The sequence below is a fragment of the Microcebus murinus genome, chromosome 21, assembly GCF_040939455.1.
Source record: "Microcebus murinus isolate Inina chromosome 21, M.murinus_Inina_mat1.0, whole genome shotgun sequence".
Lineage (NCBI taxonomy): Eukaryota > Metazoa > Chordata > Mammalia > Primates > Cheirogaleidae > Microcebus > Microcebus murinus.
In genome coordinates, this window is record NC_134124.1 from 29,412,879 (window position 1) to 29,437,526 (window position 24,648).

A 24,648-nucleotide genomic window follows, 5' to 3' on the forward strand; every position below is an offset into this window, starting at 1 on the left:
GATATGATAAAAGTACCTATCTCGCAGTGTTACTTTGAAGAATAAATGAAATGATGTCTGTAAAAGTTTTAAGACAATGCCCAGCACATAGTAAATGCCCCCCCAATTAGATATTTTTTTCTTATTAACCATTCATAGATGAATGCAGATGAATGCCATACTTCAAATCTGTGCTATCATTTTCCTTTAAGATGTTTTTCCAATCAGTATTTTATATTTTCTGCATCCAGTGCTCCTTGAGAATCAGATAAGACAAAATATTTATCTTTTTTCTTAGGCATTTAGAAAGGTTATCATCTAAGTGGAGATCTGCCTCATTCTTTGATCTCATTGGTATTATCTGAAACCAGCTAAAGTAACAACTAAACACAATAGAGTCTAAAACTATTATGAGACATCATGTGATAATATTAAGATGTTGACATATTCTTCGTGGATCGCTAAACACTTAATACAGTTAAAAAACAAGAATGTTATTTTACTGGTTAAAAAAAAATAGTTTTCAAATGTTTGGTGTTTTCTGTCAATCTTAACAAAAATAGATTTTTTTTCCCCAGGAAACTTCAGGTGAGATAAGATCTTGGTTTTTTGTTTGAATTTTAAGAAGCCTATTACTAGTTTGGCTTCCTAGGGATAAAAAGTCCATTTACGTAAGTCTATTAATCTAAAAATGAGGAAATGATTGAGAGAGAGATCGATTTGGTAAATTGGGAATTAGTTATATTTTCAAAGTCTATATTGGTCTTCGATCAGTCAATGCTAGAAGATGTCATCAGAAAAATATTCAAACTGCAGTAGAATATGTACATGCATCAACATCTCATTGAGCCAGGAAAGACAATCCTAATATTATAATATAATGAGTTTCAGTACAGCTCCATGATATGAACACGCCGTGTCCTTAAGAGGCGTACAGCATAGTGGTTAAGAACATCAGCTGTGGAGAGAGATTACCTGGGTCCATCCTGGATTCAAATTCCAACTAATGAAACTTTGTCATGAATTTCAGTCAATGAAACCTTGACTTTGAAAACTAAAATGTAACAAATGACCATGTAAAATCTTTCTTAACTTAGAGCTATTGAGAAAACCAGGTGGTTCTGCTGGGCTTCTATATCATAACTCAGTTTAAAAGGAAAACAAAACATACCACGAAACTTTCATACATTCACATTTTAATTTTGAAAATAGCTTAAAATGATTAAATTATTTAATCTTTTTTTAATATATTGGATTCAAACTGCCTTGATAGTTAATCAGTGGAATATAATACATATGGACTGATGTCTAAGCTGAATTTGAAACAAAAACCCGTAATCCCAGTTGTCACAGTTGTCACCATTATTTTTTTATTTACTTACAGATTAGGGATTCTACTTACCAGCATACAAAATTGGTTATTTATAAGTTAATATTTGATCTAGCAATCTTAATGTAAGGAATTTATAAATATATACAAAAAGTTCATATTTACACACATATATATGCACACACTTTCACAGGATGTTCAATTTAGCATGTTTTAATAGTAAATACTGGAAACAACTTAAAGATTCATCAATGGATACTAGTTAAATCAAATCTAGTACCTCCATCCAATAGAAGACTATTCAGCTGTTAAAATAAATGTGATAGACCTTAATGTGTTAACAAAGACATTGCCACAGGTATATAATTTTTAAAATGCAAGATGTAGAATGTCTATAGAATAATCCATTAAGTTATACAAAGTGTGTGTGTATGTGTACACATACGCAGGAAGCTTTTAGCAAAATAGCTTTATGAGCAGTTGTCACAGTTGTCACAATTGGGGAATATGAGTGAAGAAGTTTTCACATTATATGTAGTATTCCTTGATAGTGCTGGTAATTTTTAACATCAACAATATCTGATTGATGCCATAATGGAAAATTTATTTTTCTTATCTTTTCTTCTCTGTATTTAAAAATAGTAATAAATTCTATTTTAAGGTAACATAGCATATTGAATATTAATTTTATTTCATTTTATTTTATTTTATTAGAGATAGGATCTTGCTGTGTTGCCTAAGCTGGAGTGCAGTGGAGTAATGCTAGCTCATTGTAACCTTGAACTCCTGGGCTCAGTGATCCTCCTACCTCAGCCTCTAGAGTAGCTGGGACTATTGGCATGCACTACCATGCCCAGCTAATTAAAAAAAAAAAAAAATTTGTAGAGACGGGGCCTTACTATGTTGCCCAAACTAGTCTCAAACTGGCTTCAAGTGATCCTCCTGCCTTGGCCTCCCAAAGTACTGTGATTATTGCCATGAGCCACCATGCCCAGCCTTGGACATTTTGGTAAAATAATACATCTTCCTTAGTTAATCTGTATTATTTTTTACCCTTAATTTCCATTTTTATCTATTATAATTATTTGCTTATTAATTTATATTCTCCTTTTAACTGTGAACTCTTTGGAGTTCTGAGAATTTAGCTAACACCTAATATAAATGGTAGATATTTAATAAATATTTATTGGTTGCATGATCTAAGGTAATACACCATAGAAGCATAGGTTTTGAAATCAAATAGGCATAGATTTAAATTTTGACATTTTTAATATCTAGTTGGTTATCATGGGCATGTTACTTGAATTTACAGGAAAACAAAAATTTCCAGGAAAACAAAATTCAGATAATACAGTTCCTATCTTATGGGACTTTAGTAATGATTAATGATTATATGCTACATTTTTAAAGAGCATGCTTCTGTGATTGTCACACAGTAAGTCTTCAGTAAGATAAAGATTTCTTCCTCCTTTGCTTTTTTCCTACTCATTACTTAATATTCCTTTGTAAACTACCATATCCTCCATGCAAATATTTTAGCACATTTATTATTTATATCTAAGGAAATTTCTTTTGGATTGGAAAATAAGTTTAAAAAAATCTAAAGATAAATTGACAGAAGATGTGGAAACTTTTCTCCCATCCATAGTCAGTAGAGGCTAAGGAAAATTAATTTTAAAAAGGTATTTTTCACCAAACATTTCATGCATATAAATATATACTTAAGCATAAAAATATGATATACAAACTTTGCCTTCAAAAAAGATCTAAGCAGTAGCAGGCAGTGTGAGTATTTTGAGAGACTAGTGCAAAAAAGCTTTCTGTAGAATAATATACAATCCAATTATAGAGATGCAAGTCACCACTGTATGTTAGTCCAAAAGAATTATAGTCATTTCACTACCACCGTATTATTTATTACTTTAGATTTCCTAAGGTGAAGGGTTAAGGGAACTGCCCTTCTAGAGATTTTTATTGTTGTTCTTAGAGGTGGGTGTCAGTTGATCCTTTTTACAACTGGGTTCCAGAATTTAAGCTTTAGATATCAGTTAAGAGGTTTTTTTTTTTTAAATGTAGAATTAAATCATGAATTTAGATTAATAGCCTTTTTATAATATTGCCATGCCCAGTGGACTAATTACAAAACCATAAGCAGTAGAAAAGATAAGAAAATGCAGTTACTCATATATTTGAAATGTTGACATTTGGCATCCAGCTTCCAATGGATGTTTACACAGTAGCTGTCTTTAATATCCCTTTCCAATAGGTTATATATTATTTCTGACTTGACTATTTCATCCTATATACAGTGCACTAAGCAAACAGCTGTTAACCTATGCATAATTAAACATATTTCATGAAGCATTTTAGATACTGTAAACATATCTGTTCCCCCATTTGCAGAGAATTGTACCACTGTTATTGGATTTGAGGAGGTCATCCGATCATAATGAAGTTCAATGAAACCTGAAGACTGGTTAGAAAAGTCTTAACCATAACTGCTTGCTATATATTGGGAGGCACAGATTGTATCATCATGAAATTTTCACACATGGTGGAACTCCATTTGTTAACAGGCACAGAGGGTGATGCTTGGCATTTTAAACTGCACTACAGTATTAAACTCATTATCATGTGAACTGATAAGATCTAGTAGGGGATTAAAAAAATGGGCCATTGTTGGTTGTGATTTTTATTAAAGTCATCCAATTTTGATTTTTCAATTTAATAGTTCATTTCCTCTTTTTAGGTGTGTGCTCTATGAAATCACAAATAATCATTTTAATCGTTACTGTTTCTGAGATGAGATCATGTGGAATCCATATGTCTCAAGTTGTCTTCTTACAAGGTCATAGTTTGTAGCTAGAGGGGCTAAAATGAAGCTAACAGAATAGAGAGACTTTTCAGGCAGGGCTGATCTGATAGGCATAAGAGGTTCAGAATTGGCTTCAAAATCAGAAAGATCTGAGTGAAAAATCTCTATTCTACTACTTCTGAGATAAATATCTTTGGGAATAGTAATGCTTTATTCATTCATTCAGTTGGTCAATCAATAACATTCACATGGTGAAAACTTTGGGCCCAGGACCAGCCTAGGCCTTGGGGAAATAGCAATGGACTAAGAAGTGCCTTTGTTCAGAGAGGGTACAGACAAGTGGAGGAAATAGACAGGCACACATGACAAATATCAAGTACAGTGAGTCTCCAAAGGAGGACCTAATCATGTGGGGTGAGATGAGGTGTGTTTAATAGAACTGATGTCAAAGCTGAAGCAAGAGAATAAATAGCCATGTTAGGGAGTAGGAGAATTCAGGGGACCAAGTCTTCTAGAGCAGAAAGAGCATGTGTGGATTTCTGCAGACTGGCTGGCTTGTTTGAGGAAATGAAATGATGCACAGTTGGTCTAGATGGTAAGGGGTGAGTCTAGGCAAGTGTGGCCGGATACTGAAAGGTCTTCAAAGTCATGTCGGAATTTTGAAATTTTTTTTCTACTAGCATTGCTTAGCATTTCTAAATGTCAACTTCAAGAGGAAAGTGAGAAGCAAGCAGGTGTCTTTGCTCTAAACACAGAGGGCGTAGAGCAGTGGTCCTCAACCAGAGGCAGTTTTGCTTCCACAGGAGGTATTATGGCTTGTCACAGCTGGGTGAAAGGAGTGATCTGTAGAGACCAAGGATGCTGCTGACATCCTATTATACATTGCACAGGACAACCACCCACAACAAAGAATTGCCAACAGTACTGAGTTTTGGAACCCCTTATCTCAAACGTGCTGGCCAAAGTTGGAATAGGACCATAACCAGCATGAGGTGCCAACAATAAGCTTATGTCTTTCAAGCTATCTCTTGGCTGCCTCTACTTTTTTTTTTCCCCTCTGTACCTATTTCTCTTCTATTATACTGGAATACCGAGTAAATATCATGTAGTGAATTACACATATAGTTTTCTCTGTCTCAAAGCTGCTGAAACATGTATACCTTCTCTAACTAAGCAAACCTCTGCAGTAGGTGGTAATTGAAGCTGACAATAGCAATCATGTGTTTCTAAAGTGGCAGTGGAGCAACATGAAGATTATGTGGGAGTGTCAACTCTGTGATTTAGGCGGGGCAATGTCAAACATCTGCAAACAATATTGCTAGAATGTTCAAATTAAACAAAACCATTTTTTAAAAGAATGCAAAGTTAGCATAGTAGCAGAATTTGGAAAAAATAAACATAACAAATTATTTCTCGTCTAGAATAAATTAAGGGATTATATAGTCAATGCACATTATTGATTGTAGCATGAGGTTTTGTATACAATCTTTCCAATTTCCTTAGGGATTTCTATATTTCTTTTTATTGCACCATTGATTTAATTGGATGTCAAGTAATAGAAGTGGCTGGAAGTGCCCATGTTTCATAATTTCTAATTTTAAGATTGAATAAGAGCATGTGCTTATGAAATATTTTATGTGTAGGATTGGGAAAAGTTATTAAAAAAATTGTATAAATGTTAATTTGCTTAAGTAGTCCACATTTTTAAATGTAGAGAAATGAAATTAGTAAATATATCCTACTAGTGTGAACAAGAATCAGATATGTATATATTAATTTTGTGTGTGCACAGTTTAATCTTGTATGAGAGACACTTCCTTAAATGGTGGTTATAGACTCTATTAAATTCAAACTTTATTATTCACAATGCACAGATGACAGGAACCTCTCCCAGAAATAAAAGTATTTAAGAAATTTCACAGCTGAAGTGAGTTAGGAAAAATAAAACAACTAATTATAGCTTTTAAAAGGTTGCAAACATTTATTTCATTTTTAACTCTACAATTCTGAAGTAAATAACTATAAAATATTAGGGTACGATCTGGGCTAACTGTGTAAAAGCTGCAAGATCCAGGGTGGTGTTTCAAAACAGCAACCTGATTACATCATTTGTCTGCTTAACACCTTTTCATGGTTTCCCATTACTTCTGGAATAAAATTCAAACTCTCTAACATGGCCTTTTGCTGTACAACTTTTGCCTACCACTCCAGCCCAGTTGGTCCTTTGAGCTACTATTATGTTTAATCACTCAAAGTCAAATCTCTATATATGCTAATACACATTCAGAATACCTCAACCTGTCCTTTATACTCTTATCACACTGGTCATTTTTCCTTGTACTTATGTACTGATTTCATCTAGGAAGCACCAAAAAATTGTAACCTTTTTTATAATCGATTTGCCACGAATATGCAGAGTTTACTAGTTTTATTTCTCAATCATTCCTTGTGATGATACATTAGTGGAAAAGAGCCCACAAGAGAAGAGATCAATAATTACAAATATGACTAATCTTTGTAGAGAGATTTATATTTTACTAAGTCTATTTGAAGTCTTATTCTCATTTGATTCTTGCAATAATCCTATGGAGAATGTAGGAAAGTTATCTACTCAACAAACATATTTTAAGCATCTACTATGTGGTTGAGTTCTAGGGCTACAAATATATAAATAAGCAGCAATTTTACTCTCCTACCTTCAGGAACATCCTTTTTGATGGGGATGGAGGGAGTAGAGATACAAAGATGACTAACATGGAAGGTAATTAGGGCTATATTTGGTATAAGAAAAAGCTGGTACCTGAATGAGAACAAGAAATGGTCAATTCCACTTGCAGAAGGCAAAGGAGTGGTAATAGCATTCTAGGCAGAGGAAGCAACATGAATAAATGGACACATGACAGCACATAGTTTGTGTTGCACAGAACTCAGGACAGCACACAGTTTGTGTTGCACAGAACTCAGAGATGCAGAAGATATAAATAAAATATGGCATAGCTCTACTACCTTTGGTGGTCTTTGAAGTTCTCTGTGTTGGCTCCATTTTCAAAAGAGGCTCTCCCCTAATAATGACCAAAAAAAAAAAATAATCCAATCTCACATGTTTTCCTCTCATTATTTTGAATAGAATTCTCAAAATTATGTCTCATATGCTCCACTTGGGTAAATCAGCCATGTTTTTTTAGGTGTAGGCAATGTTCTGCTTGGCCACATTTGATTAAAAGTCCACTTCAAAAGTCAGATCCAGATTAGATGTATCCAAACCATGTGTCTTACAGCAATGGTTCTCAAACTTAAATACATGTCAGACTTCCCTCAAGAGCTTATTAACTTGCCGATTGCTGGGGTTAGCCCCCCAGAATGATTCAGCAGGTCAGGGTTGTGGACTGATAATTTGCATTTATCACGAGTTACTAGGTAATGCTGATATGCTGCTGATCTGGGGACCACACTTTGAGAACCAGTGCCTTCGAGAATTGGAAAGATGGCTTCTCACGTAAAATCTGAGTGCTGTGACCTCCAGATGTGCTGGCTGTTGCCACAGAATTAAACTATAAATTTGCATATTTGTAAGATCAATGACAACTGTGTGCATTTCAGCCATTTTCCGTTCTCCTTGCTCTTTTCTATTCTCGCTATTCAGTAGCCTCACAACACTTTTCTGTCTCTTCAAGGTTGCTCACCTTCAAGCACTGGATTATATACTGCTTTGCTCAGAAGAACCTAACCCCCAAATCTGATGGTTACACAGCCATTAAAAGCTCAAAAGAGATCCTGAGTGCCTTGATTAAGGGCCCAGCTTTGCCATTTATGTGACCTTTGACATGTTACTTAACATCTATTCACCTTAGTTTCCTCATATATAAGATATTGGTAATAATAGTATCTAATAATATAATTATACCATAGGGTTGTTGTGAGGATTCAATGAAATGATATATGTAAAGCATTTATAATAGATCCTGACTCATACACAAGGACTATGTAAGCCTTAGCACTTCTGAAAAAAGTATCCATTGTCAGTGGTTTTAAATAATCAGACTTGATAGATTTTAGAAAAGAAGGGGTCCTGAAAAGCTGTCAGAATTTAATCCCTTCCTTTAATAGTTGCTGTAACTACAGATAGAGAACTAAATGATCTAGGAGAATTATGGGCCCAGAACTCAAGTTTCCTGGGCTCATGCCACTATACCACAGAAGTCTTAGTTCTTTTCAGCAGAGAATGACTCTTCATGGGAAGACCATGGATTTTGAAATCACAGAAAGTTAGGTTGGAATTCTCTATCTTTCTATGTTCTATCCAAATAACTATGAGCAAATTAAGTGTTCTTTTGGAGCCTCTGTTTACCTGTTTTCAAAATGAGATTAAAAACAGAAATGATTACAGATGTCTTTAAGAGGCCTAAATGCAGAAATATGTATAAAGTGCCTACAGCAGTGCGTGGAGAAAGATCAATTTGTTAGTCAATATTTAGTTTCTTTCATCTGTTCTATTCTTTAAATAAGCCGACTGCATCTAAGCAAGAACCTTTACCTGGTATGCCAGCAGAATGACTAGTGGTAGAAATTGTAGATTGTATGTAGATTTTATGGCAATGTGATGGGCGAATATTCTCCTACAAGCGGGCTTTCTAAGTCCCACCAAGCACTTTTGTCAGTGACTATTGCTTTCAGTTACCTCCAGAACTAAGGAGAACAATTGTTAGCAGTAACTGATCTTGGACTTTGTAGAAGTTTCCATGTGCCTGGCACTGTTCTCATTGCTCAATGTACTGTGTCCTATGCATTTTCCATCACAACAGCAGGACAAAGGCACTATTGTTAGGCCACTTTTGGAAGAGACAAGATTTAATATTTATGTATGAGTGACTTCAAATCCCTTGTGTGACATGGCTCCTATCTAATTTATTAAGACATTTGTGCCATGCAAGGGGTGAAAAAGGAGCAGTGTAAATGGTGGACCTTGACTGAAGTGACTGAGATGCTATTTTTTTTTTTTTTTTTTTGAGACAGAGTCTCACTTTGTTGTCCAGGCTAGAGTGAGTGCCGTGGCGTCAGCCTAGCTCACAGCAACCTCAAACTCCTGGGCTCAAGCGATCCTCCTGCCTCAGCCTCCCTAGTAGCTGGGACTACAGGCACGAGCCACCATGCCCGGCTGATTTTTTATATATATATCAGTTGGCCAATTAATTTCTTTCTATTTATAGTAGAGACGGAGTCTCACTCTTGCTCAGGCTGGTTTTGAACTCCTGACCTTGAGCAATCCGCCCGCCTCGGCCTCCCAAGAGCTAGGATTACAGGCGTGAGCCACAGCGCCCGGCCTGACATGCTATTTTGAAAATGAATTGAACATTAGATTTTAGTAGTACCTTTACATATTTCCAAACTTCTATATGAGAAAGGCTTAATATACTCATCGTAAAATCTGTGAGATAGAGACAGCTCTCCCTTTATGGCCCCTTGCTTTCTATATACTGACACCTATCTGGTATAGAAAATTTTCCTGTGCTTGTCTTTGGAACATGCTCCAACGCTTGCCTCTGACTTTGCCAGAAAGGTTTTCTCCTCTCCTCTCTTTAAATGTGTTCATCCATCTTCTCCATTTAGCTAAGTCTGATAGAATCTTCAGAGTAGGTCACTTGCCTTTTTTCATGAAGTCCTGCTAACATTACACTGCATCAATTGCTTTTAGAGTTCTAATGTGCTAAACATCTTTAGAAATATTTATTGTACAATTAGTACATGTACAAATTTGAACAAAAATAGAGATAAAAAGAATCAAAACAATCTTCTGCAGTTTCACTAGCCGGAGGAAGTGTGTTCACATTTTTCATGCATGAATATGTGTCTATGTAAAAAAAATGTGTATATCTGTATGTATGTGTATACATACACAAAATTATAAAGCATCCATTTCCTGCATCTTGCTCATTTACTTAACGTTATACTATAAGATAAAATGTTTAAAAATGTGACTAGTTTCTTTTCATCTGTACATTTACATGAATCTTAGTCAGTTATAGGTCCTTCATAAGAATCTCTACAGTAATAAATAAGAAGCAAGACATCACCGGTGTCTATTTATTTATTATAGGATTTTGAGCAAATTACTTATTGTGTTATTTTTTGTGAAAGATATTTAACCTATGGGGTTATTTTGAGGTTTAGATTAAATAATGTTAACAGGATACATAATATAGTACCTGGCACATAATAAACACTTGAAAGCATTTCATTAGTATTATTGACATTACCAGTATTTATTTATTAATCCCACATATGTAAACTGTGTGTCCAAAAATATGCTAGTGCTAACTTACCTTCTAGGAGCTTAAAATCCTATTTGAGGAATTTTCACTAGATAACAGTATGTCCACAATTGACAGTGGGATATGATGGATGAGCTTGTAGCAAATTAGAACAGCCAAGACTTTGGTTTTAAATATGAGGTAGTGATACAAAAAAATTGCAGAGAACAAGATTTTCTATATCTCGATGGAGATTTTATAATGAGCTATCCAAACTTGTAACCTGCAACCTCAGTAATTTTCTTTTATCTTTTAGACTGTATAGTACAAATGCAAAACCGAAATAGCCCTGTCACGTCCAGCCACTGTCAATTAATGCCTGGAACTGGATTAACTACGAGAGAACCAATTCAAGTAGCGCGAGACTCACCAGCTGTCAGGCACAGTTAGTCTCCTTGGAGGGACCACATACATATCCTGTTGCCAAGGAAAACAGCCTATAACATCGTCTTTTTTCAGGGCACGAGTAAATTCCTGCCTCATCCATACAAAACCTTCAGACCTCCAGAAGACCAGAGGGTATAGATTAAAATTCATGCCTGGCAGAAACTTCCTTAGTCCCCACTACATTCTTGTACACAGTATTCAAAAGAGGATCCCTAGGACTTAGCTTTGTCTGAACCCTGCATTTGAACTCCGTTCATGTACATGTAATAGAACAGCTAGTGTTTTACAAAGGGCAGAGGTGGTTACATTTAAAGTACTAGGCATTATCACAAATCCCTATGTTTGTATTCTTTTTATAGGTGCCACAAAATGTGTCTACTGTGTTCTTTTTTACCCCCTGCCTTTCTTTTCAGGGTGGGAACGTTACTGAATTCCACTGAACAATGGGATGGAATTGGTTTTGTACAAACAACTGTGTGTATGTGTGTGTGTGTGTGTGTGTGTGTGTGTGTGTGTGTGTTTACCAAGGACCAGAAAAGCAGAAGTGACTATTAAAAGAAAATCTTAAAGCAAATCTGTGGGTTACTAGGCACATCTGGGTCATTACTGACTGTGTTGCACTGGATTATTTGACTAGAAACACCTGTTGTTTTCTCTGCAGAGCCGTTGGGAAGAGAAGGTGTGCAGGCGATCAGAACACGTGGCTGGTGCATGAACCTTGGTAAGTCATAGTAAAGCAAGAATGTAAATACTAGAGTATGCATTCTCTGTCAATTCCATGCTACTTTTGGAGAATTTTTGGCATCTGCTTCCTTGCGTTTGGCACTATAGACTATTTTAATAATGTTTACACTCTTGTTCTGCTCCCTAGCTCAACAAGCTGTTAAGAGAAACCACATTTAAACAAGCATCCCTGCATCTTTTGCTGCTACATGAAGAGGGTAGCAGGCTGTTCCCCAGAATAGTCTGCAAAGAATCTTCTCCAAATAAACGATTTTAATGCTAAGCAAAATGCCACATATGTAAAATAGGTAATGCCGGATTATGTAAAATGCTTTTTTAAAAGATGAGGGAAAAGGACTTAGCAGCAAATAAATCTGTTAGCATGGGGAGTTTCAGAAATAGTTGTAAAGGTGGTTTGAATTCCTTAATATTGCAATTACTATTTACTTCTTCAAATTAGCCTCCGTTATCTTATGAAAGTATCTTAGAAGAATTTATTTGACTCTCCAGGGGCTTGTGGCCATATCACAAATACATGTTTAAAGAGCTTTCTAAGCGTCTTCTAAGATCTAAATTAATCTTTGTATCAAACACTTTTACTTATTGCCTTTCCCCTTCCAAACACCCTTACAATCCAAATTTCTCAAGGAAGTCTTTTTCTTCATCAGTGTTAATGCACTGACATGCAGTAGGGAAATTAGCCTTGAGTTATATGTATCAAGAGAAACAACAAAGCAAATGTGCTTTGTTCCTGGCAAGCTTACTTAATCTCTCAGATATGTAAAGATGAATCAGAAAACAATATGAACCAGCTCATCTTCTTAACTGGAATCATAGAATGAAGTTTGGAGTAAAAAAGTACCTTAGAGAGTACCCAATCTAGATCCTTCCTTTTCTGTTTGAGAAAAAGGAGGCTCAGAATGCTGAAACAGCTGACTCAAGCTCCACAGGAAGGTGTCTGGCAGTATCCAAACAATACCAACAAGAAATCAGTGCTTAATGTTTCCAATTACATTTTACTGTTTTACCACTCCAGCACTTACTGCTTGATCAATAAGAAGCAATAGAGAGATTTTTTAAAAATACAGATTCCTAGGATACTCCCTTAGAAGGTCTGTGTTAATAGTTCTAGAGTGGAGTCTGAGATTCTGCTTTTTGACAAATGCTCTGGGAAATTCTTAGGGTACAGAAATTATAGAAAACCTCACAAGTCTTTTTGTCTTCAAAGATCAGAGAGCACTACTTACCATATAAACCTCTATAAAAACTTCTAAAATGTATCATTATGACCTTATTTTTAAATTGTCTGCAGTGATATGTGAGACATTGGAGAAGCCTTACATTTAGACCTGTGTGATGGATCCATTTATAAGTCAATTTTCTTGGAATCTGCTTTTATATTCATGGTATTTATATGTCTGTCATTTGTAGTATTGATATTTTGAAGAGTCCATGTAGAGCTTTGACCATTCAATCAACATTCTATTCAGTAAGATATTGAATCCAAAGATGCACTGAAACAATCCCAACTGAGATGTGCTATAGGAACTGATGTCAGGCAGAAGCAGTTAAAATACTTGGCAACTGACTGAACTGCTATGCTTGCCATGTATGAATTTCCTAGAGATAAAGCAAATTGTACTTTGGCAAGAAATTGCTTCTTGATTTTTTTTTTTAATTACTTCCTCACAAAAACATAGGTTAGAATGTGCCTGACTACTGTCTATGGTCCTAATTGTGGTCTTTCCTAGGGAATGGCACCTTTTACAGAGCCAGTTTGTGAAATCCTTTAACAGATTCTGCTTATAATCCCTATAATTCTGGCAGTACCAGGTATATTTAGGTAGTAGATTCTACATCCAGATAGTTCCCCCCCAAGTCAAATGAGCTAAGGGTACCTGTAATCATTTAAATACAAATGATTGGCTTTCTGGTAATTTTTAGAGAAAAATAATGGCAAATGGACAAAAATTGAAAGTTATGCTTTAAAAAGATAGACTTAACCTCTAAAGTTCACATGGCTTATTTTAGCAATTTCAGAGGCTGTATACTCAACTTCTTGTGTGAATTGTGCTTTTAAACCATCCCATTTGACAATTAAAATGGAAAAACGTGGAAAAATCCATTGTTTGTTTTTTCTATAGTGCCATCAGTGTGCACTGCACTGAACAATAGTCAGGGCATGACAAACAAAGGCTCTGCCCTGTGGAGCTTACAATCGAGCAGCATGATACAATGCAGAACAATACAACTCAGAACAAGCATGTGGTGATTAACAACCTTTCTAAGTGGCATTCTTTGCAGAATAGGAGGGGGTTTTTTTGTTGTTTTTTTTTATAAATCAGTGGGTTGAGGGGGGGGCGGACATACACTTTCATCTGTAGGGAGTTTGACAGAAGACACAAATCAGCTGAGGTGAATAGACCAAGGAGGAAAGAAAATTAGGAGGATGGTATGATCAGTAATTAAAGATTTCAGGGCGGGCTATCTTTGCACTAAATGGAGAACTGGAGAGCTACTGAAAATAACTGGTACAACCAGATTATGAAAGAAAATAGGAACTAAGGTGTTTAATAAAGAGCCCCTTTCTTACTAGTATTTCAGAAAAGGGGTATGGTTTAACAGCATCCATGGAAAGCAGATGGAATGATAGTGTGTAGTGTGTGCTTCAAAATTTGAAATTTCACTTGAGCCATGCAGAAATTTTGGCAGGATTTTGATAAATAAATTGTAAGTTGGTTATGGAAGAAGGAATAGTACAGTTTAGCTAGAAATGTATGTTAAGGAGTCATTAATCCAGAATAGTAACTGTGTGGATTCAAATGTATTTTGGAACATAAATCCAGTGTTGTGTTTGTGTGTGTGTGTACAGCATTTCAGTTAGGTAAGGTAGCTACTGGAAACAAGAAGTCATTTATTTTCACTTCAGTAACAATAACTAATATTTATTGAGTGCCTACTATGCAACATACTCTTCTCAACAGTACTTATATTGTTTTACTCATTCCTCACAGCAGCCCTGGGAGAGAGCCATTATTACTATTATAAATCCCATACACAGATGAGTAATTTGAGACAGAGACTAAGTAACTTCTAAGCCTCAGTTGTCTGGCTTCAAAGCGGTATTCTAATCACCATGTTATAAATTCCTATCCAAATTCCAGGTCCCCATTCTCAAGAAAAACCTCCTTGATGGGATCCTCCTGTGTTAGGAAATATTAATTTCTTTTTATTTGCTTATGTGATCCCATATATTATTCTCTTTATAGGACTAGCATTCTGCTTAAATCCACTATATAAATTGGTGAATTAGGGTGATATTGTTGATATAAGAAGATATTGTTTGTGTTAAGTACAATAAATTTAATATGTAAAAGACCAGACAGAATAATAAAGAGATGGAGAACACCATGTAAATCCTCTCAGTCCCCCAAAGTATAGTATAAAACTAGAAAACACATGTAGTTAATTAAAGTATAAGGTCTTGAAAAATATTAGCAAATGGCCATTTGCTGTATTTGCTTCATTACAGAAGGCCCCAGGGTAATTTATGTCAGCCTGGGTTCAACAGTATCACATTCAAATAGATTATAGCGAAATGTGGAGCTTATATATTTTTCTTATTGTTTGCCTCAGATATAACAATGTCAAAGGTGTTTCTTGCTGTGCAGCAATCCCCAACCTTGCTTTCCATGGTTTTTTTGTTTCTGTTTTTGTTATACCCAAGCTATCCCTTTATCCCAAGAACTTTAATAAAATTCTAGAATGGGAACTGTTTTAGGTAATATTTTATTTTAAAATATAGTGGGTTCTCAAGCACCTTTTGCTATAGATAGAGGGCACGAACCAACTGCAATAAGAAACTTTTGCTATGAGAATTATTATGACAATTATAAATGAGTTGAGATTACTATTTTAAGAATGAGAGAGTGAAATGCTAAAAGTATTTAAGTAGCTTCTTTTCTTGCTAAGTTTAAGCTTGTATGATATCTGTGTTCCTTGAGTTTGAATAACAATTTTTCCTCAAGTCTTCTCAACACCTAACAAGTGGTTCACTGAATAAATACAAAAGGAAAACACAATACATTTTGTTAAATGCCATGTTTGTAAAAGAATTTCTAAAACTACTAAAATGATTTTAAGCATATACATATTTGGCTTTTAACTGTAATAATGTAGGCTGGAGTTATCATCGGCAAACACCACCACCTATAAACAGAATTTAAGGGTCCAAGCATTTTTTGCTTCCACTGATTTGGATTCAAATGTGCACAGCCTAAGACTGATCTTAACTCATTCACAAGCACTACTGTCAATTTTTAGGTCTTTTGTCATATAACTTCTTATTTCATCCTCCTCTTTACTAATTATTATGCTAAAATTTTTGTCAGACCTTTCCTAAATTAAACAACAGCAACCAAAATACCATGTTTCATTTCAAACAACTATGAAGTCTTACTTCCTTCCAGGATAAAATCCTCAAAAGTATGCTCTATATTTTCTGTTTTTCACGATAATTCTCTTAGTCCCTGAAATAGGATCTGTTCCACCAGCCCACTGAAATACCTCTTTCAAATATAATTAATGACTCTTTTTTTGCTTTTCACCTTTTTTAAAACTTATATATAATTTTTATACAGTGGAACAGCACAGATCTGAATTAGTTATGAAAATGTGAATACTTTGTAAACCACATACCTATGTAGATATATTTGCATTATTCTAGAACATTCCCTCATCCCATCTTCTAGGTGTGATGAAAGAAATCAGAACTGTCATTACTGTTGGGAATATAGATAGCAGTTCTGGTCTCTTTCATCATAGACTTTCTCCTTTTGTGGAACTTCAAATAAATGTTTTTCAGTGTGTATTCTTCTTTCTGGCTTATCTCACTAAGTAAATCATTTTTGAGTTTAATCTAAGTTGTTTTGTGTAGCAGTAGCTCATTCTTTTTACTTTTCATGTTATGGACATACTACAATTTATTAATCCATCTCCTCATGAACATGTTTCCTTTCCTCTTAGGTAAATGCCTAGGGATAGGGTTGCTGAATCAGAGAGTAGGTATATGTTTATGAGAAGCTTCCAAACCATTTTCCTAAGTGGATGTGCCATTATGTATTCTTATCAGCAATGTATAAAGTTCTGGGTACTCTATATCCCTGCCAATATTTTCTGCAGTCTTTTAAAATTTGACCATTCTAGCACATAGGTAACAGTATTTCAGTATGGTTTTGATTTGGACGTTCCTAATGACTAAAGATATTGAGCATTTTTTATTGATTTTATTTTCCCTTTGTGAAGTGTCTGTTCAAGTATTTTGCCCATTTTTATTGAGTTTTAAAAATTATTCTTCTTTAGTTTTAGAAAACCCCTACCTCATCCAATATACAGAAATTAATTCAAAATGGAGTATAGACTGAAACTTAAAGGATACCAAAACTATTATGCTCGTAGAAGAAAACATTTAAAAAAGTATCCACAACATTGTAGTAGGCAGAAATTTCTTAGATGGGACTAAGAAAGCATGCATGTAATAAAATATTGAAATATAAAAATTAAAAGCCTCTGCTCAACAATAGTCACCATTAAGAAAATGAATAGGCAAGCCACAAACTATAGGAAAAAGTATTCACAATATGTATATCTGACAAGGACTCGTAGGCAGAATGTATAAATAACTAATGATCTTTTAATTATTAAATATATGGGCTTTTCATTTCTTCCTTCTATGGTTTGGGTTTTCACATCAGTTGGCCTTGTTTGACCATCCACTTCTTGAAAATTGCTTCTCTTTTAGCTGTTGTTATTTTTCTTATTTGCACATTTTTTAATTCTCTCTAATTCGTCTAAGATATTTTAAGTTATTTTACTGCTCCTCTTTGAATTATTTTCTCATGCGTTGTCCAAGATAATCACCCTCGTTATCTATTTGTTTTAGTCTACACTTTTTTGCTGGAACATCGAAATCCTTGCCACTTACACTGTAACCTGCCATCCCGCAACATCCATGTCACTTGTGAGCTCTTTAGTCTTGAAAAACCTGTCTCAGACTTACTGCCTCAAATCTGCCTTTTAACAAGATCCCCAGGTGACTCCTATATATACACATTAAAGCTTGAGAAGAAGCATTGTTGTAATTTATATATATGGTTTCAACTATTTTCTCTGCTGATAGTTTTTACATATTTAGTCCATGCTATCCTCCTGTGGTCCAGATTTATATCTCAGTGTGCTGAGCATCTCCAGATGGCTGATGTTTAAGTAGGTATGCAAAACACAATATGTTCAAAGCAAACTTATTATCTTTCTCTTCTTTTATTTCTATATATGAGTTAATGGAGAGGGCAAAATCAAATATTTTTTTTCTCTTATAAAATAAATGCTAAAATACTTTTACATAAACAGATCTTATGTGAAATAAAGTGATGTTACAATACACAATTATTAATTCTTGTAAGGCTTAGAGGGCACAGATTGAGTTGGTAAGGAAAGAAAGGCAAAGAAATGAAAAATATTAAATAAAAAGTTTGGTGCTGAATAATAAAGTGGGATAACATACATTGGGATATCCCCTAAAAGAAACATGATAAGTTTATGATCTTTCATCCTACATGATCTTAAAGTTCAAAATTCAGACACTTTTCTCTGCATGCAACCAGTTCAGCAAGTCATGGGGAAAGGTGCATAAAAGGCCACAGATTTTGCATATAAGCTGTTATATGATGTCAGAATATCATCAAGTTTTTATCCCATCAACAAATACCTATCAATCAACAAAAATCAATAATAGAAGGAAAAGCAATATCTCTATTCAGGTATTCACAGTCACAAAAAGTGATTCATTCCACTAGAATAATAAAAGAAAACATGAAAGATTTTATTTCTATTATATAAAAACTAAAAATTACTATTGAATTGCTAGGGCTGAATTACACATATCACATAGGTACTCAGTCCAATGACAGTTAAATTTTTAGTGAAAATATTTCATTCTCATCCCAAATGTCAGAATGTCTTCATAGACATGTCACGGAAAGGACTTTTCCTCACCATTTCTCTAAGGTGAAGATCCAAATTCATACATCCCACTTTTACTGAGAAAGAAATTTCAGGTGAAGTTATATGTCACTTCTGGCTTCTTTCTCTTTAAAAAAATTAGGCATTTTACTTGACATTCTTCAGTCTGATTTGCTAATTTCATAGGATAAAATATCAATAAGCATGACTGAACAATGGTGGTGGTGTTCCCATTGTATTTATAATAATAATAATGCCCTTATTAACATTTATAAGGACGGGTTTTTTTGGTACCTCACTTTATGGTTATTATTTCATTAAATCCATACAATGCCCTTATGATGATTAGAGAGTTATTAGTGACTTTTTAAAGTTCTCACAGCTGGAGGAATTCTACTCAGTATTCTCTAATTCCAAAGTCAATGTTATTAACCACTCTAAGATAGAGATGAGGGAATTTGTCTTCACATTTTTCTTCCAAGTCTCCTATTTGGAGAAATAATAAAAAAGAGGAAAATCTATCCCCTCCACACCTCTGGAGGCTAAATTTTCTGCTATGTGGAGTCAGAAGGAGCAAATCAGTCAGAGAAATAATAAAAATGATGATAACTGTGTCTGTTCTAGGGAGGAGAGGAAAATGAATTACTTCATGGCATCAGGGTGCATTTGGAAAGTAAAGGCTGTAAGAATCCTAGGAAGAAATTTTATTTCTGAGCAATGTGTAGATCCTCCACCATGCCCTAGGATTAGGCCAAGAAGTGTCCACTCTCTCCTAATAGGGGCAGACATTCACACACCTCTCTATTTTTCTCTCTCTCTACACTTCAACATTAGGGTGGACCCCCAACTTACTGTTTGTACAAGTAGACACATGAGTATTTCCAGCTGAGAAAACGAATTTTTCATACATTGCTGGAGTCCTAACCCTGGGCAGACACAACATCCTCCCAGTATACAGGCTTTCTGAGTAAAATCAGTGCTGCTGACAGGATCCACGTTTTCAATCTATATTCATCTACACAGCATCATATCTTCTTGGGGAGGGCATTGTCATACGGTTGAAGCTAATGTTCTGGCAGGCTTTTATCTTGCTAGTCTATCATTACATTCCCAACTGAACCAGAAGGCCTCAGGGGTTTTATGTTGCTCTCAGTCAATCAGAATGGCAGTTACTGACTTTTCATAACATGCTGATCCAAAGGAGGCAATCACTGCATGGGGTTTCCACATTCAGCCACTTTTCCTCTTTGTACTTGAGAAGTCTGGAATAATTAATTGGAAAAAATAGCAAAGCATTAGGTTTGCAGTATTTGACCAGGCTATGAATTTCAATTAATGATTCTAAATTTCCAGTTTTCTCTCTATCTGCTATCCCAAAAGCTGCTGCTAAAATTTAAACTTCAAGAAGAGCTTTCCCAGCTCTACAGCTGTTAACTGCACCTTCTCAAGGAGTCAATATTTAGATTTCAAGGTGAAAAAAGTGACTCTAATAATGCAAAATGTACATGGAATTGGTTAAATATATGAGATATTTTATAATTTGTACATTTTCCCCATAAATAAGGCCTTCCCCTTAAGCACTATTGTAAAAATTTTATGGAAATTATTATTCTGGATATTTTTCATATTGCCTTCCTTCCTAAACAAAATGTGTTGAGTATAATTTAACTATGTTCTAGTGGGCATCACATCATTATGAATATCCATTATTATTTACAGTTCAGTGATGCTGTGCTGGAATCTATGCAATTTACTAAGTCAGATTTTCCTGTAGACTAATGAATTTCATTCATTCATTTACTCATTCATTCATTCTCTATAGACTTTTGAGTTCCAAGTATCTGTCAAACACTTCTCAATAACCATCAATGAACCAAAATAGACTATGTCCTTGTCTTCTTGGATTTAGTGTAGTCTGAGAGGAGGGTGTGGATAGAATAAACACACACAAAAATACATAATGTAAATCTAATAAATGTCAAGAAGATAAAGAACAGGATGCCATCAAAGAAAAGAATAGAGTTATCTAATTTAGATTAAAGGGGCAGGGAAAGATTCTGAGGAGTGAATTTTTTTCCAATGAGATTTTTGAAATTAGGAATTAGCTAGAGGAATGGTGTAAGCATGTGCCAAGGACTAAGGTGGAAGAGACCTCAAAACACTCAAGGACAAGATAAATGGCCAGTGTTGCTGATGCATAATAAAGGAGAAGATTTCATAAGAATATTCATGCTTTCTAAGAGTTTCAAGAGAAGAAAAATACTAACTACTTCCTCATGAGTGATTTAAAAATTTCAAGAAAATAGTCATAAGAGTAAGGAAAAATGATACAAAAGGAACTCAGTGTTCTTGAGATTTAATGAGGATTTAGGTTAAATGCAAATACATTTCGAAAGTTACCTTTATGTTCCATGGAAGTAAAGAGGAAGAAAAAAAATAGTTACCTTGATGTTTGTTATTTATTGTCAAATTTTTCTTTAACGTATTTGTGGATTTCCCATGAAAATTAAAATGAGTCTGACAAGGGAAAAAACAAAGAAAATGATTTATGCCAATTGAAACCCCTAAGTCCTTGTTTCAAATTCCCACCTCATTAGACCCTAAGAGTTTCTATAAAAGGGATTATAAAACAAATAAAATATTATTTTAGTTACTATAGCACGTTGCTGATGTGAGAACAGTTTGTATGTGAAGCAAATTAAATTATGGTTAATTAGCGTAAAGTTAGATCTTATGAATAATGAAAATAGTGGAAGTATCTATTTGGGTTAAAATCAAAAATAAAAAAATTATGTTTGTAGCCAGCACCCCCTCTAGCTTCAGGAGCTTCATCAGGAGCAGCAATGGGCTAGGTAAGGTGATCTCTATGCCATGGCTCCTACAAAGCAGACTGCCTGCAAATCGACTGATGGTAAATCACCCAGGAAGCAACTGGCTCCAAAAGCAGCTCACAAAGGTGTGCCCTCTACCGGAGGGGTGAAGAAACCTCATCGCTACAGGCCTAGTTCTGTGGTACTCCGTAAAATTAGATGTTATCAGAAATCCACTGAAATTGTAATTCACAAACTTCATTTCCAGCATCTGGCGTGAGAAATTGCTTCAAAACATATCTTCACTTCCAGAGTGCAGCTATTCATGCTTTGCAGGAGGCAAGTGGGGACTATCTGGGTGGCATTTTTTGAAGACACCGACCTGTGTGCTCTCCATGCCAAACGTGTAACAATTATGCCAGAAGACATCCAGCTAGCACACTGCATACATGGAGAAGATGCTTAATAATCCACTATGATAGGAGACATTTCATTGCTTAAAAAACAAACAACAACAAAATAAAACTGATCTGCCTGTTATTAGCAGTTCTGAACTTAGATTCCCCCCCCATGGGTTCAAAAGGTACCTAAGCATATGATTGCAAGTGGAAAATAGGGGACAGAAATCAAGTATTGCCAGCGTTTCCATTTTCATTTGTGTGTGAATTTTTAATATAAATGTGGGTACATAAAGCATTAATTCAAGTCCAATGTTTCAGTGAACAAGTTTCATCAGTTCAACTTTATAACAACTATAAATACATCTGTCAAGTTTTTCTGGACAATGCCAGCAATGGATTTGAACTTAAAAAAAAAAGTAAATTTATTTTTAATAACAACAACAACAAAAAAGAGTGAAATGATGTTACTCAAAAAACCTCCTTGCTTTATTTTATTGTATCATAGAAGCCATTTTCTCTTGAAAAAAAATCAAAATTAAAATATCCTTAAATTATGCTGATAATTCACTTGAATTATTGATTATTTAAATCAGCATGTAGAAAATATTTTACTTCCCTGAAATTGATTTTCTGTTGATTAAAAAAAAAGATGCCTAAGGTACGTGGATTGCTGCTTGAATTCATCCAAAGCATTGAAATTCATTAGCCAATTAATGACACTCAGTATGTGTTATTCATAATATATCCATAAAATTGATCATTAAAACTCAGAGCAACAGATTTTCATACTAGAATGTATGTGTACTCAAGACAAAACTAATTCTAGTGCCTGCTAATACCAGCATTATTAGAAAACCTTTTCCTTGTTTTATTTTTTGGATGTAATTAGAAATTTGCTTAAAAATCCCCACTGACATGAAATGTTAATATTAGTGCAATTAATGAAATGCTAATATTTATGAATTAATTTGTGAAAATCTTGATGAAAGGAAGCTAACTGAAATCATTTATGCAGAATCTACCAGAGGACACGGTTTGTCCTTGGTGACTTGCTCATTTTTCTTTCAGAATGTTATTTAGTAAAATAGTCAGTGATATTTCAGTAAGTTTTTGGTTGAAAGAGTTCTCTAAGACAGTTAACAAGCTACCTTCAAATATAGATATATTAATTGGAGATATTAGAGATAATATTTCTCAGCCACTAACTCAGATGTTTAGGAAAACTATAATTTTTCTTTTCCACAATTTGACTTTGTCTCTATCTTGAGCTTCCATTCTTCCTGGTGGCCAAATATATGGTCTTAGTTCACCCCAAGTGGACTCCTTTTCTTTAGGATTAAATGCAGTTATTCCAGTATTTATTCTTCCCACCCCTACCAGTATCTCCCAGGTGCATCTGATTTCCTGAACATTCTATCTGCATCTGCTCAAGCTTCCTTGTTCAGACCCAGTCTCCATCCACAGTGACAGACCGTTTTCCTCTTTGGTATCTTTGCATCGAGTCTGAGATTCCTCCAGATCTGCCAGCTCTAACATCACAACTTCACCATCTTTTAATCTATAAAAAAAAAAAAATAGCATTTTTCCGTGCCATGTGACATGGCGTGTGACATGGCATGGCCCACATTAATAAGTTTAGGCATGTTCTGTTCTTCGCAAGATGTTGTTTCTAGAAACCATTGACAGGGTTTGGTGCCTACTAGAGCATGTAGGCAGGGCTCAGGTCTTGTCTAATTTCAAACATCGTGCTGTCTCAAAGAGGTCACAGCTAAGTTGACTAATTTGGCAAATATCCCTTGCAGTTCTTTCTTAATTTTGTCTAGATTTTGGCGTTTTTTTCTTGTCCTGCCACAACAACGTCTCTGTGGGGCAACAGTGGCCTCATGAGGGTTCAGGCAATGAGTGAAGAAGTTTGCTGATGCCAAAAGAGCAAATAACTCCTTGGTCAATGGTTCACATTGTGCCATTATTAAGAACTGACTTTATCTTTCTAAAACTTGGACAATGAACAATACTTGGAAATTAAGAAATTAATGATTTACAAAAGAAAGAATGAAAGAGGAGAAAGTGGGAAGGAAATTAAACGTATTAATATGTGACTTAGAAACCATATCTTTGCAAAGCCTTTAACATAAGCCCGAAATATCACTATATTGAAGATATCCAAGGAAAATTATTTAGTTGAGGAAGATGTCTATTATCTCCTTTTTACTCCTTTCTTGATACCACTCTTCTCTTTTACACAGTCCTCCCATGGACCCAGGGCTCAGCTCCAGGGAGTACCTGCAGATCTTTTAAACCTATGTGATATATAACATTTTATTGTTTGAAACCTTTCCTCCACTGACATACAAATGGGTAAAAAATTGTGGTATTGTGTGTTTGTCTATATGTATGTATATGCACATGCACACATACATCATGCAAAATCATTCGGCCATAAAAAAGGAGATTCTGCCATGTGCAACAAGTGGGTATACCTATAAGGCACTATGCTAAGTAAAGCGAGTCAGACAAAGAAAGACAAATATTGTGTGATCTCACTTACATGTAGAATTTGAAATGGTCAGACTCATAGAAACACAGAGTAGAATAGGGATTGCCAGGGACCAGGAGGTGAGGAAAACAAAAAGATATTGGTCAAATGATACAAACATTCAGTTATAAAATGAATAAGTTCTGGGGTGTTAATGCAAAGCATGGCCTATAGTTAACAACACTGTATTATACACTTGAAATTTGCTAAGAGAGTAGATCTTAAATGTTCTCAACACACACACACACACACAGACACGAAAGATAACTATGAGAGGTGATGGGTTTATTAACCAACTTGATTGTGGTAATCATTTCACAATATATACATATATCATAT

General features: G+C 34.9%; 1 long non-coding RNA gene across 1 annotated transcript in view; it reads left to right on the forward strand.

Moving 5' to 3' along the window:
• Positions 1-24,648, forward strand: part of LOC109729976 (uncharacterized) — a 1,977,473-nt gene that overhangs the window by 1,556,851 nt on the left and 395,974 nt on the right. Inside the window, exon 7 of the long non-coding RNA XR_012913930.1 lies at positions 11,481-11,540. This is a non-coding gene — a long non-coding RNA (uncharacterized LOC109729976). The remainder of the gene's footprint in view (positions 1-11,480; positions 11,541-24,648) is intronic.